Raw genomic sequence first — 14,122 nt, 5'->3', positions numbered from 1 at the left:
TCAATATTTTAAATATAGCAATCGGAACAAAATTACAGTTAGTGTAAATTAATTATCAATAGCTAATCTACATTAATTCCATAGTTCCAGTATTAATATTTCTGCGCAATATCTGACTAAACCATGTAAACAGTTTTACTGCAACTCTGCATAAAATATGCCAATACAATTTCAATGACGAGACAGTTCAAGTTTAGAGAAAGTCCAGGTTTAGAAGAAGTCCAAATGACAGTAAGTCCAACTCTAGAGGAAGTTCAAATTAAAGGAGTTTTACTATATATCTATATTTTTATAAAGTAATAGGGTTCTGTGTTTCTGTCTGTGTGTACAGCTCTCCATCATCAACGAAATATAAAGGAGGTAAGAGGGTAGATCTCTCCTGGTAGAGAAACATTAGAACCCATTTTAGGATGTTTCTGTTATAGGAGACATAAAATCTATGCCTAATTTCTATATATACTATTCTACAAACAACCCCCATATCGAATGACTTATGCTTATTTGCATATCACATTATATTAAATCTCTTTAACTAATTACCTCGACCTTATTACATATTGGAAATATTCTAATCATTTCAACTGTACTATTTACAAAATCTATTTAACATTTAATTATTTAATATATTTTCATTTAATTTTATATTCGATTTATTTCACTTTACGTATATTATCTGAAAGGTTTACTGTTTGTGCAATCGGAGATTTACGTCATTACATGTTGTCTGTAATAGATATTTTTCTTTTTATTGGATTTTTTTTCCACTTATTTTTATTATTAAATTTACCTTTTTAAAAAAAATAACAATATGAAAATGTTTATAATTTTAACTTCTGGTGCTTACGCATTTCTTTTACCGCGCTATTTTAAAATATCTTTTCTAATAAACAATATGAACACTTTTTTTTAACCTATTTTCAAAAATAAACAATAATTTTTATTTATTTTAAGCATAACTTTATTAATACATTTTTTTATCTAAACTTGAAATTTCACAATATTTATTTAAATTCCAACCCCCTCCTCACACTACGAATGCCTTTCGAAATAATAACGTATTCTTTCCGCACGCTACCAAACCTACAGACATATCTACGTTTGCTCTATCAACTGCTGGATTTTAAGTTAATACAACATTAAAAAATTGAAATTAATATTAAAAAAGGTTTGTGAACAATATTTCTTTCAAAATTATTTTTTATATCACTGTTCTGTTTATATTCCTATAAATTTATATTGTGAAAATTTACCACTTACCAATAATATAGGCAGTTCAGTTCCTTCGGTATTTGTGGTACCGTTCTGAAATATTAACGTTACTATTTTGAAAGCCATGAAGGCAAAGATGTTTTGTAACTTATTTTGTGCTTCCAACTAACAATTAAAAACAAATTATATCGTGAAACTTCAATTTTAGCTAAAAAAAATAATGTTTAAAGTAAATAAAAATTGTTAACTCTTGAAAATAGTTTAAAATTTCAAATAGTTTTCATATTGTTTATTTAGATGATCTGCTTATTTACAAAATATCGTGAAACCTTAATTTAACCTAAAAAAATATTTAAAACATCATATTACAAGAATTACGCCCCCCCCCCAATATTTTTTTACAAGGTTTCGGAATCGCCGACAACGAATCTGATATTCAAACACTTCGCAACTGAATACTTTCGTAGATATTATTATTTTCCCAGTACAAAAGTTGGATAAAATTTTACTTTAATGCCCATATTACAGCTTGGTTCTTACAGTGCATAATTATCAATTTCTTCTATTGCTAAAACAATTTTTTGGTGAGGAAAGCTTTGTTTTGGGATTGTATTGAAAATGTAATGGAAATTTCAATTTCGTTCCGTTTAAATCTTTTATATTTTACTTGCCAATATAATTGAAAGAATACAATTCAACTATCGTAATTTTATATAAATAAACAAAAACAAATATTTTAAAATAAAACTTTATTAAAAAAGAAATAATTTTATTTTTCAATGAAACAAATCAATTTAGTAAAATAATTGTATTAAACATCCCAACCTCCCCATGTTAAGTATGGCTTTCTAAATAAACACCCCCAGCCTTGTCAGCAAACCTGTAAACCTATAAAAGTTAACATTTCGAATGTGAACAGTGATTTTTCGATTTTGTTAGCGCTTGCCGCAATTAAAGACAATTAAAACGGAACTAACTTTATTCCCATTCTATTTTTAAACAACCCCCAAAACATAACGCTCTCTTCCAGTTATAGCCAATTTTTTTTTAATTAAATAAAACAGTTCAAAATAAACAGATAAGCGCATTTTCTTTTACATTTTTCTTACAACCAACGTTGTCATTTAACCAACTGCAGGATACCGTTACTTTTGTGGGGTTGTTTTGAAAATGGCACGGAGATTATAATTTCGTTCCAATTTAATATTTCTGGTCGAGCCTATTTCGAAAGCCTGTCTTATCATAGATTTGAACTACAAATAATTTATTATATTTTGATTATTACTATCTTAAGACTTAAAGCTTATATTTATTTCATTTTTTCTATTTATATATTGAATTAGTTATTTCCAGTCTTATTTAAACTTAGTGCTTTCTTTAAACCGGATGAACCTTTTATAAAAATATGAGTTTAACGTAAAGAACACGAACAAGGTTTTATTCAACTGAATTTCTTCCAGTTTACTAACAAAATATATAAATTTAAAAGAGATATAAATAATAAAATAAAAAGGTTATGTAATTTAAAAGAAATACACGTACTCACAAAAGCAGATTTTTTTTACACATTTTTTTCTTTAAAACCATAACAATAAGACTAACAATTACCTAGATCTTAGTAATTATTTGTTTTAATAGAACTGTTTTAATTGTACTGTTTACATATATTAGTTAACCTAAGTTGGTGTATTACATTTATTTTACATTTACTTTTTTTTTTTTTAATTATTACTTTTAGACTGTGACGTTTACACCCGGAAGTAATGAGTCACAAGTAGGTCGCTTTTATTCATTTTTGCTACAATATAATTGTTTATAATTGTACTATTCAGAAATATTATTTATAGTTCGTCCATTTCAGTTAGTATACATTTCCTTTACGCTTAATTAATTTACAATCATTAATATCGTTAAACAATTCCGTTTAAAACCGAAATTATGCCACCCAAACGAAGTAGAAACGAAAGTGAGGAAGAAAGAATGGAAAGATTGGAAGCTAATAGACTAAGAGTTGCTGCAATTCGCTCCAATGAAAACAATTCAGATAGAGAAAGACGTCTAGAACTTAACAGGATACGTCAAAGAGAAAGGAGAGCAAGACTGTCAGATTTGGAAAGAGAAACCCAACGTGAAGCTGACAGAACTAGACATGCTGTAAGGCGGTTAAATTCATCACAAGATGAAATTCAAGAAAGGCAAAGATATGCACTGGAAAGAGAAGCAATATTACGATCGAATGAATTATATGAGGTAAGTAGACGTACACAAGATCAGTTGAGAGTGGCTCAACGACATCAGAATGAATCGGAAACCCAACGAAGCTTTCGCCTATACCAAGGGCAACAACGAGAGGCTGCATGGAAAGAGAGTATGACTTTGCCCCAGCAATTGACAGAAAACGAGGCAGCTAGACAACGAATGACTGCTTTGAGACACCATGAAATAGAACACTGCAATAGAAAAGGATTGCTCTACAACAAAAATGACTCTCTCACTACAGCTAATATAGGAAAAATGGACAAAGTATGTCAACATTGCTCAGCTGTAAAATTTAAAGGAGAAAACCCTGGTTGTTGTTGTTCTTCTGGCAAAGTTGTGCTTGATAGCTTTCCACCACTGCCTCAGTTGCTTCAAGATTTGCTCTCCGGCAATGGTCCCATCTCTAAAGATTTTCTGCAAAATCTACGCAGTTATAACAATTGTTTTGCAATGACATCATTTGGTCACAAAATTGCGGCAGTACATGGGTGGAATCCTTCTTTTAGTATTCGAGGCCAGGTTTGCCACCAGATTGGGAGTCTTTTACCACCTGAAGATGAAACAGACAAAGTTTATTCAAGTCTACTTCTTGGATAGTCTGGAAGAGGAACTACATAATCGGGGACGTGACAGTAGACTCAATAGAGACATTCTCCGAAGTCTGACTGAATTTTTACATGAGAACAACAGCTTCATTTGTCAGCTAAAAACAACAAAGGAGAGGATTGAAGAAGAACACTTGGTAGAACATAAAGTTGTCATAAGGGAAGACCGAAGGCCGCAAGAAGAGCATCCACGGCGATTCAATGCTCCAACAACAACGTATGAGATTGGAATATTAATGGAGAATGAACCAACAGCTAACCGGGATATTGTCTTGCGTTTTAGAAATGATACATTAAAACGGATCTCCGAACTACATCCCCTCTACGATACTTTAATGTACCCGTTAATGTACCCCTATGGTTCTCCATCTTACAACATCTACATGAAGGCATCCAATGGGCGAAAAGTTACCCAACAGCAATTTTATTCGTACCATTTAATGACTCGGCCTGGAAACTATTTTCTCTGGTACCGAAGGCTATTTCAACAATGGCTGGTGGATGTGTAGTGCAAGATTGAAACAGAACGTTTACAGTTCCTGAGGCGTGAGCAACAGACCCTGAGAGCTGACAATTATAGCAACTTGAGAGATTCAATTCTTAGGGACGATGGGAATCCAGAACAGTTTGGTCAACAAGTTGTACTTCCGGCAACTTATACAGGAGGCCCTCGATACATGTTTGAGCGTCAAAGTGATGCCATGGCATATGTTCGGCGAATGGGCCGAGCCGACCTCTTCATCACGTTCACAACAAATCCAAAGTGGACAGAAATTACAGAAAATTATCTTCAAGGGCAAGACCCTAAGGATCGTCCAGATATTGTTGCCAGGGTTTTCAGGCAGAAGCTAAAAAAGTTACTTGAATTGATTAAAAAGGGAGGATTTGGCAGGTTGAGGGCTTTCCTGTACAGTATTGAATATCAAAAAAGAGGACTGCCGCATGCACACATCATCACCTAGCAGGCCCCAGAGGACAAACTTCTACCAGAAAAAATGGATCTCTGCATATCTGCAGAGATCCCTGACAAAGAGGAAGATCCTGATCTTCATGCTAAAGTGATGGCACATATCGTGCATGGACCTTGTGGACCATTTAATCCAAATTGTCCATGTATGATTGACAACAAATGTTCCAAAAAATACCCAAAAGAATTTCTTCAGTGTACCGAGCAAGGCCAAGACTCTTACCCCAAGTACAGGCGAAGAAAACCAGAAGATGGAGGCCAGACTGGTACAATAAGGATGAAGAGAAATGGTCGGTATGTTAATCAAGAAATAACAAACCAGTGGATTGTTCCGTACAACAAGGTCCTCCTTCAGCAGTTCAACGCTCACATTAACGTAGAAATTTGCAGCTCGATCCAAAGCATCAAATATGTCCTCAAATACGTGAATAAAGGATGTGATCAAGCAGTGTTTGAACTACAAAGAACTGATGGAGCAGCTAACCAACAAGGCCAAGTACAAAGTCACATTGTGGATGAGATCCAGCAGTTCCAGAATGCAAGGTATGTCGGCAGTTCAGAGGCGGCCTGGAGGATATTGGAACATCCCATCCATGAACATTTCCCCCCAATTGTACAACTTTCTGTTCATCTTGAAAATGGGCAGCGTGTCATGTTCTCAGCTCATACTGCTCTGGAATGAGCCCAAGGTCAACCGCCTGCCACAACTTTGACAGCATTTTTTCAACTCTGCCATGAGGATGACTTTGCAAGGGGTCTCAAATACGTAGAAGTCCTTGAGTTTTACACTTGAAACAAATCGACAAAGAAATGGATGAGAAGAATGCGTGGGGTACAAGTTGAAGGTACTGAAAATGATGATGTATGGAAGGCACCATGCATTGGGAGAATCTACACGATTAGTCCAAAAGTAGGGGAGTGTTATTTCTTACGCCTGTTGCTCAATGAGGTTGCTGGTCCAACTTCATTTCAAGATTTGTGAGCATACAATGGTCAGGTGTTTGAAACATACAGAGCAGCGTGCCTTGCTCGAGGCCTTCTAGAAAATGACCATCACTTGCATCAAGCAGTAGGAGAGGCAAGTGCCACTCAATCACCTTCAAATTTGCGAAGCCTATTTGTGATAATTTTAACAGCCTGTGAGCCAAACAATCCTCTTGAGATCTGGATGGCTTTTCGTGATGTAATATCTGAAGACATTCTTCACAGATACAGGCAAGAAGTTAACAATCCAGAAGCAGATTTTAATGAGGACATCTACAATAAAACTCTTTGTCTAATTGAAGAAAAAGTTCTCCTTATGTGCGGTCAACCATTGGCAAGCTATGGATTACCTGCACCAACGCAAGGGAGAGATGAAAGACTCGCGAGAGAGTATCAACGTGAAGTTACTAGTAATCTTGAAGAACTTTCCCTACAAGCAGAAAATATGCAAGAAAAACTGACCGATTCTCAAAGAGAAGTGTACAATTCATTCATGGCAATGTTGGAAGCACAAGGTAAAATGAACAAAAACATGATGTTTCTTGATGCTCCAGGTGGTACGGGCAAGACTTTTGTAATCAATTTGATCCTTGCAAAGATTAGATCCATGAGAAAGATTGTGCTTGCAACAGCATCCAGTGGCATTGCTGCTACTCTACTACAAGGTGGCCGCACTCTTCACAGCACTTTTAAATTACCCTTGGATACTCATAGAATGGATCAGCCAGTTTGCAAAATTACTGGTAACTCAGCCTTGGCAAATGTAATTAGAGACACCTCTGCAATCATTGTAGACGAAGCCTCAATGACGCACAAGAGTGCTTATGAAGCAATTGACCGAACACTGCAAGACATCACAGGAAACAAGAATCCCATTGGTGGCATTCCAACCTTATTTTGCGGTGATTTCCGTCAAATCCTCCCAGTGGTTAAAAATGGCACAAGGGCTAACATTGTCAATGCAAGTTTGAAACAATCCTATCTCTGGAGGCACGTTATAGTGAAGAGACTGACTACTAATATGAGAGCCTATATCTCTGATAACACAGCTGCAGCAGACTTCTCAAAATTGCTTCTCCAAATCGGTAATGGTCAGTTTCCTATCACTTCTTCACCTGACACAATTAAGATTCCAACTGCGCTTGGTAAATGTGTCGGTAATCAGAAGCAACTGAAAGACAAAGTGTACCCAGACCTGCAAAACAATGGAAAATCACCTGATTGGCTTTCTGAGAGGGCTATTATTTCGCCATTAAAAAGCAATGTGAATCATTTGAACAATTCAATAATGGATGAATTTCCAGGAGACACAAAGCAATACAAGTCAGTTGATTCGGCTACTAATGAATATGAAGCTGTTCACTACCCTGTGGAGTTTTTAAACTCTTTGGAGATATCTGGAATGCCTCCACACATTTTAAATCTCAAAATTGGATCGCCAATCATGATTCTTCGATCCTTGGAACCGCCAAAAACAACAAACGGAACCAGATGTGTTATCACCAGATTGCACACCAATGTACTTGAGGCCACCATTTCCTGTGGTCCCTACAAAGGCGAAACCGTTCTAATGCCAAGGATCCCCTTAGTTCCATCGGACTCAGAACTTCCATTTAAATTCCGGAGACTCCAATTTCCTGTGAAGGTGTGTTTTGCAATGAGCATAAACAAAAGTCAAGGTCAGACATTTAACACCATTGGCGTAGACTTGACATCAGACTGCTTCAGTCACGGTATGTTCTACGTCTCCATCAGCCGGACAGGAAGCTCAGAAAAACTCTACATTCTGGCTCCAAATCAAAGCAGCAGAAATGTAGTTTACCCTGAGGCTCTTCAGTGAAAAGTTCGAGAAATGGATATGAGGAAAAACTGACATGATCTGATTGTGGTAAGTTTTTAGTATTGAATTTGCAAGATAAAATTTAAGCAAGAGTTGAAAATTACTTCAATGAAAAATTTACTATGTAACATCAAGTAACCTTCCTTTTTGATGAAAATGTTTTGTGAAGTTCCTGATTGAATTTCCGTCACTACAAGAGGTAGTTAAAATGTTAATCACCTTATGCAATCGTTGCTCTTACAACATCAACTTACTGGAAAGGTGCCCACAGATTTTAGTACCCGAGTGCGCAACAAAGCTCCGTGCGAAGCACGGGTATCTTTGCTAGTAGATATATATATATATATATATATATATATATATATATACCCCGTTACCACGTGCCAGAATTATATGCAAATCGTGATGTTTAGTTTGCAAGGAAAATTCGTGAAACTTCTCAACTTATACGGCAAGACAAACGCATGCCCAGATATAAAATTTTAAGCTGATCAGCGCAATACCGAACAAACAGCAGCCATTTTGGTGACTTGCAGTTTTTTTCAGCGTGCCAACTTTATATGCACGATGGGACGTAAATTTGCTTTAAGTCAAGCTGAGAAGGCTAAAATTGTTCAAAGGCTACATAATAAGATTTCCATCATAAAAAATTGCCAAAGAATTACACCGTGATCATCGTACAATAAAAAAAAATACTGTACTCATCCTCAACTTTTCAACGGACATACTGACAAAGGGAAAATTCGTAAGAAATAATATCTGTCACGTCGAACAATGAACAAGATCAAGAGAGAAATTTACCGTAACCGACTTGAAAGTACAAAACAAGTTTTTGAAAAAGCTGGCGTTCCTGATGTGCCCAAATAAAAAAAAATATCTGTATGTACATATAAAAAATATCTATATGCATATATAAAAAATATCTATATCTACATATAAAAAATATCTATATGTATATATAAAAAATATCTATATGTACATATAAAAAATATCTATATGTATATATAAAAATATCTATATCTACATATAAAAAATATCTATATGTATATATAAAAAATATCTATATGTATACATAAAAATATCTATATGTATATATATAAAATATCTATATGTACATATATAAAATATCTATATGTCTGTGCCTAAATCAAAACGCGGATTTCATGAGCAAAGCTTCTTTCTTAGAACTGCACGCCTGTGGAACTCTGTTCCGTCTGCCTGCTTCCCTCCGGACTACAACTTGGATGTCTTCAAGTCTAATGTTAACAAATTCCTAATGAACCGCCCCCCTAATTAAACACTTCATAAAATCTCCTCACTAACGTGATGTACTTGCAATAACCCTTATCCCTGAGTGGCTTCCGGGCCTTGATAAGTGGTGATCACTGTGTAAAAAAAAAAAAAAGAAAATATGTACATATATAAAATATCTATATGTATATATAAAAATATCTATATTTATCTATAAAAAAAATATATATGTACATATAAAAATATCTATATGTACATATATAAAATATCTATATGTATATATAAAAATATCTATATGTATATATATAAAATATCTATATGTACATATATAAAATATCTATATGTATATATAAAAATATCTATATGTATATATATAAAATATCTATATGTACATATATAAAATATCTGTATGTATACATATAAAATATCTATATGTATATATAAAAAAGAGACGATCACAGACCAAGAGTTGAATGAACTGTCTTTTAATTGAGTTACTAAAAATATGTGCTTCGATTAAATGACTTTATGAGTGTGTGAAATATGAATCGTTCGTATACCGTAATGTGAACGGAGTATATAAATTTTATTCGATTGTAAATGTCATAGAGCATATATAACAAATTTTATACTTTTTAATAAGCTTAAAATGAAGATATAATGATTCTAAACCTTACACTTAGATTCCTTATTCAACTTTAGAGCAAAATCCATTAATTCTAGAAAGTGTATAAAATTCCAAGGTTTTTAAGAGGTTTTAAGCAGAAATGCTAATGCATGTTTAATTATTAGGGAATGAAATTAATTCAGTCAAAAATATTTGAATTTATAAAAATGATTGTAATATCCATATTATGCTCCTTGGGTCACTTTTAAATGCAATAAAGCTGACCATTGTGGAATCTATACATTAATACGATACTGTGTGTGTTATTTATTTTCTATGTCACGCTTACATCTGAGTCGTTTAATTGTTATTGACTTCCAGTTCTTGTAATAAATAATTTTACCAAGAATTCTTCATAAGTTTGGATTTCGGTTTCGATTATTGGTTACGGCACTCAAGTCACTTTTTTGTATAAATAATTTTATCAAGAATTTTGGTTTCAGTTTCGATTATAGCTGATGGGACTCTAGTAATGTATTTTTTTATAAATAATTTTATTTATATACTAGCAGGCTGTCAGGCATTGACCGGTCGTAAAATATGCGTATATATTTTGATTATTGCAGATTTCGTATTTATTATTATATATATGGGTTTAATATATAGTAATGATTTTAAAAGTTTTTAAAAAAAAATGACACATGTGCCATCACCGAGAATTGAAACCAAAACGTTTAGCTCATGATTTACCTTTTCCTAGGACGTTAATGGATGTACTATCAAAACATGTTTGCCGCAAAGCTAAAAATTAAAACATGAACCAATGGCTATTACTGTTGTGTGGCGGGTTCAGATGGGGACATATTAATGGAGACTTAGAACAGGGACAACGACGATGAGGGAGATATTGAGGCAACAGCTAACACATATTAGAGGGGGAGGAGATACTTCACTTATGATGGAGGAAGAATATTACTTGTAAGGGTTCGTTATAAGATGATGATAAAACACGACACGAGACAAACAGTTACAAACATTGATTGTTCCTTTATTATTCAACCGGCCGAAGGGTGATGCCAGGAATTCAAGTCTTTTCGACTACATGGTCTACTCTTCTCTCTTCGCCTCTAGGGGGCCCCAACTCTCCAACTGACTCTATCACCGTGTGTGTGATCTCCTCTGATTATCTGATCCCCATCTCACTAACTTCGAACCCACAGATTTCTATATTGAAAAATCTCCTTTGTTTATGACATCAGAAGTGTGGTTTCCAGCGTGCCTCTATCACGTGGATTTACATATGTCTGTCCAAACACATTTTTGAAAAACAAAAGATTCTCAATCCTAATTGTTTAATATCGAACTTATTTCTAAACAATATTTTTTAATTCGCATTGTCCAATCTTTAAACTGACATATTTAATATCCAGTTATTCTAAAAGAATAGATAATCTCTTTTTTTACATAAATAATATTTAGTTATTTCTTAAAGTATTTACATTCCTAGGATTTCAATTATCCACTTGCATACAGGATTCGATTCTAGCCTTTTCTTACTAACATTTTCACTTATCTAGTATGTCTTCTTACTTACATGAAAAGTGGACAGCCCTTTCATGTAACATTACTCCATGAATGTATATTCAACTTTCAACTCTATATTTAAATATAAAAAAATAAATACTCAACTATGTAATTAAATGTAAGAAATCTGCAAGAATTAAAATATCATATTAAAGCGTATTTTACAATCGGTCTATGCTGGGCGTCCCTGCTAGCTTTGATAAATTCTTTTGCAGTTTTAACAAAAGATCTATAATAATATCAGAGCATCACCATTTACTGAACATTTACAGAATGCTAACGTCAATATATTCCATATGAATGAGTCCGCTAGTATTGATTAAATGATGTCTAATACGTATCGTAGAAAGTTCACAAAGATCGTACGTCTAAAGTTTCATAAGCAGTCTCGTTTTTACCCTATAAAATGAAATTAAGTTTAAGTAAATATACCCCATTTCATACGCTAAGTTTGTGTTAAAATTCATAATGATCGGTTAATTACTTTGTAAGTAATTCGTTTCAGTAAGAATATATAAACATAGAGATACATACCTTTTATCTAGGATAAACATAACTTGAGAAGATTGGTTAATGTATCCAGAAACTATGAATAAACCTGGTGAAGTAACTGTCTCTGAGATGTTTGATAACACTGCGATTGGCATAAGCCATTTGATGAGAACATGTAGTGTTAAATATGATGTGTTCCACTTAAAGTCATATTAAGCATAAGAATAGAAATTTCCATCAAATGTTTAGGACTAAAGTTAGAGGTGCGTAACAGAAATCCAAAATACCGAAGGAGAAAGAAAGGCTTGTTTTTTGGCATTTGAACTGTGTTAGAGCGGGAAGTAACGTAATGCTTAAAGGAATAAACGTCAGAGCGCGTAATAACATTGTTGCTTTTGGCGTTTGTGTTCCATTTTGTTATATTCACATGATTATAAAAAAGGAACACACAAATACTTTAATTGTTACCTTACGTGTTAACCAAAGAACAGCTACCTTTGTCGACGAAAAAGATAACAGTCAGTTCATGAGGATCGTAGAACCCCTACGCGTTAACCCTTAGACAAATAGAACAAAACATATATAAAAGAAATAAAACATTTTCTGTGAAAAAAATACTGAAGATATGGGCGTAAATCATTGTATTTATTTTATAATTAATTCAACTTATCATATATTTATAAGTATGGATAAATAAACTAATATAATATTCGTTAACGACAGCAGATCGACTTAGTTTTTTTTTAATTTCAGAAAATTATGGCTATTCTATCTGAGTAGTTTAGAAGAATTATATTTAATCATGTCGAAAAAAGTTGCATGTAATTATCCTGATTTCATATTCAAGTTATAACAAGGCCGATAGCCATTAGCCGCGTGCTCTCGTGTAATGAATGAATGTGTGAATGTAGGATTGACATGAAATTCTTAAAGATAAACTAAAATGATCGAAAAATGGGCTGAAATGACTTAAATAAATAAATAAAAAGTAAATGACTTAGAATGACTTTAATGAACTTAAGGATAAATTGAATGACCTTAATGACTTGAATGCTCAAAAATAACTGGAATCCCTCAAAAACAACTTGAATGATCTGGAGAATGACTTGAATGCCTTTGAGACTGACTGGTTGTAAAGTGGGTTATTATTTTACATTAAATTAATACGGAAAAGTGATCCCCCACTTTATATAACAAAGTTACAAACATAAGTACAGCATTGATTGAGATTGTCGGACTGACTTCCTCATCTTGGTTGTTCGAAGGCCGGAGGGCAAAACGGCCGAAATGTTGTGACAATACCAACCAAGATGAGGAAGTCAGTCCGACAATCTCAATCAATGAAAACATCTCATCTCAAAAATACAGACAATTACTATAAGTACAGCATGTAGTAAGAACAGATACTACACTTTGATCTTGACCAAAAGGTCAAGAAAAGGGTATTTATTTGCTCCCCCACGGAGCAAAATAGGCACAAGGCCGATTTTTAATGTGAGGAGTACAGGGGAAATGGGGGCCAACTCCCCGGGGAGTAGGGAAGCTGGATAGTGACAATTGGTATGAAGGGTTGCCCCTACATTGACCAAGGTCTTATGTTATGCTGCCCCCCACATATGGTCTTTGCATGCAGTATCTGCCGGAACAGATACTACACTTTGAGATATTAAATTTTTTATTCACAGGAAAAAATACAATAGGGAAAATAAACAAAAAACTTAGGCACAAGGCCAACTCAAAAAGAAGTGGGGGATGGTGAGGTTGGTTGATCCATCTCGTCTCTATTGGAAATTTTAAATGATTTGTCTCTCGGCCAGCATCTTTAATCATGGTTACCCTTTTAAATTTGTATTTATGTGTATGTGGTGGGTGTGGGTCGGGTCTTCCTACTTAAACTCAATTTAAATTTTCTTTTTAATATCAAAAAATACAAAAAAAAATAATAATATTAACAAAATTTCATTTGTGTGGAGGGACATGGGGAAAAAAGAGACTCGGTTAGTAAGGCCCCCCACCCCTATCTGAAATACTAGACTACCCGTTTTACTCTGGTTTGTAAAGGAACCAGGGTTTCGCGGGCAGTCTCTAAATGGAGGGGGTAGGGGTTGTGTCTTAAATAGGGGAGAAAAGAAAAATTTGACGGTGGGGGCGGGGGTGTTAGTATTTGGTTTGATTTCCTTCAAATTGGGTTGAATTTCGAGACGAGGGGGGAGAGGACTAAAGAAAAAAATTGTTGTTTTGGGAGGTTGTGGGTCTTGGAGGCTTTCTAATAAGGGAAACAAGATTTATTCGGCTGGCCGAGAGGCTGAAGGAAGTAGAATTGG

At 34.1% G+C, this 14,122-nt stretch overlaps 1 non-coding gene across 1 annotated transcript; it reads right to left on the bottom strand.

Annotated features, from left to right (window-relative positions):
* Nucleotides 1-13,055: 13,055 nt before the first annotated feature.
* LOC145294314 (U2 spliceosomal RNA) lies at nucleotides 13,056-13,242 on the bottom strand. Its single transcript, XR_013869858.1, has one exon. It is a non-coding gene; the product is annotated as a U2 spliceosomal RNA (small nuclear RNA).
* Nucleotides 13,243-14,122: the final 880 nt, after the last annotated feature.

Source organism: Euprymna scolopes, chromosome 15 (assembly GCF_053919585.1).
Source record: "Euprymna scolopes isolate OS-2025 chromosome 15, ASM5391958v1, whole genome shotgun sequence".
Lineage (NCBI taxonomy): Eukaryota > Metazoa > Mollusca > Cephalopoda > Sepiida > Sepiolidae > Euprymna > Euprymna scolopes.
Note: the sequence above shows the minus strand (reverse complement) of the source record. Positions and strands in the feature narration are given on the sequence as shown.